This window comes from Condylura cristata, unplaced genomic scaffold (assembly GCF_000260355.1).
Source record: "Condylura cristata isolate star-nosed mole 26May11 unplaced genomic scaffold, ConCri1.0 scaffold00090, whole genome shotgun sequence".
Lineage (NCBI taxonomy): Eukaryota > Metazoa > Chordata > Mammalia > Eulipotyphla > Talpidae > Condylura > Condylura cristata.
In genome coordinates this window covers 82,584-88,424 of record NW_004567191.1, presented here as the reverse complement: position 1 = coordinate 88,424, position 5,841 = coordinate 82,584, and positions in this window count along the sequence as shown.

Below are 5,841 nucleotides of genomic sequence, written 5' to 3'. Positions count from 1 at the left end.
GGGGAGCAGCGGGCGGGTCAGGAGAGGTCTGCCGCCATGTGGGTCACCTCCGGGGCAGGCGGGGATCGAACTCGTGCGGAAGTGGCTTTAGCATCTTAGTGCTGTGCTTTAACCTGCTGCACTACCAGGGAGGGCAGTCTCTGGTCTTTTTAACATGAGCACCTCACCTATGTGAGGTGGTATCTCAATGGTCTGACTTGCGTCCCCTGATGATTAGTGATGATGAGCATTTTCCATGCAACTGTTGACCACATGCATCTTCTTTGGAGAAGTGTCCACTTAGCTCCTCTCCCCATGTTTTGCGTGGGCTGTTTCCTGGTTGTTGAGTTATGTGTTGTATATCTTGGCTGTATGATGTGCAGATAACTTCTCCCCTGCCACAGGGCGTCTTTACAATGACAGTTTCCTCGCTGGGCAGGAGCTGGCAGGTGATGTGGTGCCATTTCTCTGCCTTTGTTTCTGTTTCCCTGGAACACAGAAGTTACCGAGGGCAGTGAGTCTCCTGTGTGGGACACAATACGGCATCCGTATCGATGTATCGATGTACGTTTTCTAAAACCCACAGCACGGACACCTCCCAGAGTGACCCCCAAGGGAAGCCCAGAGTGTGAGAAATGAGGGTGAGCAGGGTCGTCACTCATGACAGACGCGCCACTCTGGGCTTACTGTGTGACGAGGACACGACCATGCAGGTTTATACAGTGAAAGGGATTTTAGCTGGATTTACATTTGAAAGCATTATTTCATGCAAGCAGAAGAAAATTATAGTCAGAATTTATGAGCTAAATCAACAATACCCCCTTCCTACCAAGGCCCTCCAGTGAGCCAGGTCATCTGCTCAAAACCAGTTAGCAGTTTATCATTTCTCTTTCCAGAAAAATCCATCTATACCTATACTAGTCTTTAGTGTACACTGGTATATAAGTACAAGAGTGTAAGATGCAGAGTGGGAGAGAAGATTTGCAAAGCCAATCGTATATCTGATAAAGGGCTTGTATCTGTAATTTATATCATAAGTGAAGCCTTACCACTCTATGATAAGAAACGACCCAATTGAGAAATGGACAAAAACTTTACTAATGAGCCAATACAGGTGAGAAATAACTGTGATGCCCAGTATCACAGGTTGTTAAGGAAAGACAGGCTAAGACCAGTGACACCATTATGTGCTTAGTAGAAGGCAAAAGACTGCAGCAGCGGGACCCGCGTCACACCGCAGGGTGCATGACTCGGTCACGGGCGAGCGTCTGCCAGGGTCTGTGACAGCCAGACACAGGCCACAGCAGTGTGCACTGCCCCAGTGGGCTGCCCAGACAGCCCGAGCCCGGGGGCTGCAAAGCAAGCAAACCAGAAACCCTGCAAGGAAGCAAACGCTGCAGCAGGACACCCACAGGTGTGAGCTGCCGGGTGTCTCCTTCCACAGACGAGTGACTAGAGACAGGAAGGAGAAAGGGTAAGTGGACACTTGATGTGAGGGGAGACGCCTCTCCTGAGGCCGCTGTGCCCAAGCAGCTCTGCTCACAGCCATCAAAGCAGGTAAATCCAGGAAACGTTCAGTTTCACAGCCAGAGGCACTAGGAATTAAGGTTGGCACGCCATGTGGTTTGCTGGGTGAGATGTCAGAGCATAAAGAGAACATTAGGAAAATTAAAGAAATCCGAACAATGCATGGAGTTCAGGGAAAGTGCATTAATGTTGCTCCCTGAGCTGTGGTTATGACAGATGTTAGCAATGAAGTGGGTTTTATAGAAACTCTGCTACCTTTGAAACATTTCTCTAACAGCATTTTTTGAAATTAAGATAACATTTTCAAACACAGACGTCAACAAAATTATAGGTTGTAGAAAGAAAAATACTTCCCAATTTTCCCAGGTATTGCTTTTACTGGACTGTAGTGAGACATGCTGAGAAGAAAGGATGGAACCCTCACACAGGGCAGGGCTCCGTGGTCTCTTCTCTGAACCCCAGCTCCCCACAGAATATCTCAAACCCCAGGATGCCGCCCCCCAGGACAACCCACTCTGCCACACCCAGACCGCCCAGTCCTGGGGCTCAGCCAGAATCCAGAGCAGCGCGGCAGCGCCCCCGTGTGGCCACAGCGCTGAGCGCAGGAGCCCAGAGCTGCCTTTTCTCCTGCTCAACCAGGGCACTCTGGGCTCCAGGCAGCAGGACATGGTCCAGAGTCAGAGAACCACACAAGTGTCAACACTCAATAGTCCACCGCATCATCAAAATGTTTTACTGAAAGAATTCCTATAACTGCCCAGCCCCTCCCACCACTGCCTTTGAGGATCTCACCTTTAGGTCTGAGAGACACATCAGAGCCTTAGTCACCGCAACAGCCTGGGAGATAACAACACAGACCCTGGTCAGAGCCATGAGAGAGGAGACCACAGGAGGGACTGATGGGGTGACTCCCCCAGGGCCTCCATCTACCCTGTCTCTAGGGGCTCAGGGACCAAACCCCTGATCCACACTCATGTGCAGCCTCAGTGTAGCTTCCTCCTTGTCCTCCTGTGGGAAGAAACATCATGTGAGACCAGCAAGAGTCAGGCCATGAAGTCCTAAAGGAATTCCCTACTTCTGGACTACAGAGAAGTTTCCAGAACTTCCACGATACTTAGGCAGGACCACGAGATATGAAGAAAGGAGACGAGGGGGACTGGACCAACTGGCTCCTGGGGTCTGTCCTCAGCAGGCACCTTCCCCTCTGCCATTTGCTGGAATCAGGGCCCATCACCAGTTATCAAATGAACAATCATTCAGGTACCATTTAAAATGCTTTACAAAAGAAGGCGAGCAATCAGCTCCAGACTGGGCAAAACAAGTTTGTGTATGGTGCTTCCCATTACCAGGTAGGACAAGTCCTATCTGTGGTTTGAAAGCCCCCAGTGGACAAGACCCCCAACCCCAATCCCTTCCCTACCTGAGTGCTTCTTCCTCCATATCATAGATGCAGTCACCACAGTAGTTAGTTAGTTTATGTCCAAGGAGAACCAGGCCAGCAATGATGACCATGGTGGGGATGGAGGACTGAGGAGGTGGCTCTGGAAGGGAAGGGGAGGGGAGACTCTGAGCCCCAGGCCTCACCCATCACCCTCACCCTCACCATCACCCTCACCATCACCCTCACTTCACCATCACACTCACCCTCACCCCCATCCTCACCATCACTCTCACCATCACCCTCCCCCTCACACTAAACCTAACCCTGGAGTTAAGCTGCCCTGTGTGTGATCAGAAGAGGCAAGAACAGAACATTATGAGCAAATGCATATTGTTTGAGAAAAAATATCCATGGCTCTGACCCTGACCCTGACCCTGACTCTAACCATAGTCAGGCTGCTGTGTGCTGGAGGTCAGGAGAGGCGGAAGAGAACATTTTGAACATGTGGCGAACTGTTTGAGAAAAAAGATTTGGAGCCCTACCCCTCCCCCTCACCCTCACCCTACCTCAGAAATGGGACTGAGGGGATCTGCCAAGTGTTTCATAGTGTCAGGGATTTAGTTTTGAAAATCAATTATTTTGGCAATAATTGATATTTGTTATTCACACAAACACAGAATTCATAAATCCTCAAGAACATACACATCACGTTCTCGTCAGCCAGGTCTCCGCTACTCTGAGCCGCTGCAGTCAGCAACGTCTCATTCCTTTTTCCTGAAAACTCTATCGGAGCATTAATGTCAGTGTCAGGTCTGTCAAAGAGCTTGGGCCACAGACCTGGAAAAAAGATTTGCAACACATGACTCTGATATAACCCATGTTTTAGCATGTGCCTGGAATCCTTAAAATTCAACAAGGGACAATAACTTTTTAAAAATTGAGCAGAACTCTGAACAGTTTCCGAAGAAGCTCTATTGATGGCAACTAGGTATATGGACAGACACTCACCATCATGTGTCAAAAGCCATAAATGCAAATGCAAATTAAAGCAACAGGCACGCAGTACTCACCTGTAATGTGGCCAAAAGCCAGACACCAGCACAGCAGCCCCCCACCCCCTTATGCACCGTGGGGTGCATCCCAAGGCCCCCAGTGGATGCCTGAACCACCAACAGCGTGGAGCCCTGTACACACCGAGATTTCCCTACACATGCAGACATGTGGCATGTTTACTTCATCAGTTAAGGACAGTGTGATTAGTAACAGATTGAAACAGCGCAATCAAAATCACAATAACATACTGCAATAAAAGTATGAATGGGTCTCTATAATAACTTATTATGAAAAAAATTGAAACTAGGTTAATTGTGGGAAAGTAAAGCCTTGGAAAATGAAATCTCAGACAAGGGGGGACACTGCACAGGCGCTGACCAGGATGGGGCGCAACAGGAACTGCAGGAGCAAATGCACAGTAGCACAGTCATTGTGGGAGGGATTTGGCAGTTTCAGTTTATTATGAGAAACACAGTTTCACCCAGAGACCTGCTGACCATTCTCCTGGGTATTCACCAACTCACTTGAAATCTTTTGTTTACATGAAATCTGCAGGCACGTTTACCCCAGAGCACCCCTAGTTGACAACGGAATAAATCATGGGGCTTATTAATAACGTGTGAATACTGTTCCACTACTGTACAAATCCGATAGAGATATCGTTGTTTACAGAGAAAAGGAGTGTGGGATATACAGGATTCCTGTACCAACTTTTACATATATTAAGTTATTAAAGTGAAAACATTAAAGCATATCGCTCAGCAAAGGATCAGGGGGGTGGAAAGGTAAAAAAGCACCTGCCCTGCAGTCCCCAGGCGCTGCAGGGTTGCATCAGGGCTGCAGGGAGAGGCTGTGGGGATAGAACATGGACCCTGAGACACAGGCAGCCCCAGGCCTCCTCTCCTCTCCACCCCCCCACTCCAGCCTGAAGCCAGGGCTGTTCCCCGGCTCCCTCCCTACTCCCCATGGGAGCTCAGCCCCACACCCACCTCAGCCTGAGTCACACCCACCGGCCTCTCCGTGGCTGTGCGGACCAGGACAGCGCCGCAGCGCCCCCGTGTGGCCACGGCTGAGGACAGCGGCCCAGAACCCGTTGGGTCCCCAGGTCTCCCTGGGCTCCCAGCAGGACAGGGCTGTGTACACAAGGGGGAGCCTCATCCAGCTTCAGGTTCTGTGTCTGAACTGTGTCCTAACACAGGCTGACTGGATGGTCCCTCTCCCCTAATACTCAAAGACCTTGGATCAGGCAGGAGCAGACCCCGAGGCCATACCTCTTGTCCCAAGGACCAGGGTGGGCCACACACACCAGGTGCCCTGGGTCTCTGCTCCTAATTGTGCAGACTTGGATAAATGACATAATTTCTCCAGGCTCAGGATTATCATAAGAACATGGGTGGGGGAGTAATAAGTCATGTGAGCATAGAGGACACGGCTATGGGACTGGAAACCACACCCCTTTCCTCCTGAGGGAAAGGTCAGTAATTCTCTGACCCCTAACCCCCCCTCACAGGGCCAGAGGGCCCCCAAGCCTGAGTGACCCTCCTGCTGTCACCTGGGAGGGCCCTTGATGGACAGACCTTCCCCCTGAGCAGTTGAGGAAATGGGATGAGGGAGACGGGAGACCCAGAGTCTGGAGCCCACAGCTGGACACAGAGGGCAGGGCAGAGCAGAGCCCAGGGGCTTCTTACTACTGACCAAAACAGACCCCATCAGGGCTGTGCTGGCCCAGGACAGTCCTCCCTGGACAGGCTGGTCCCAGCGTCCAACAGGAGAAGCAGGGGCATGGGCTCTGTGTAGGGGCACCTGCACCCCAGCTTTGCCTTCGGTTTATTCAGAAGTCAGTGAGTCCCTATATTGTCAAGATTAAGTTAGCTTTTTTTTTTTTTTTTTTTTAAAGATTT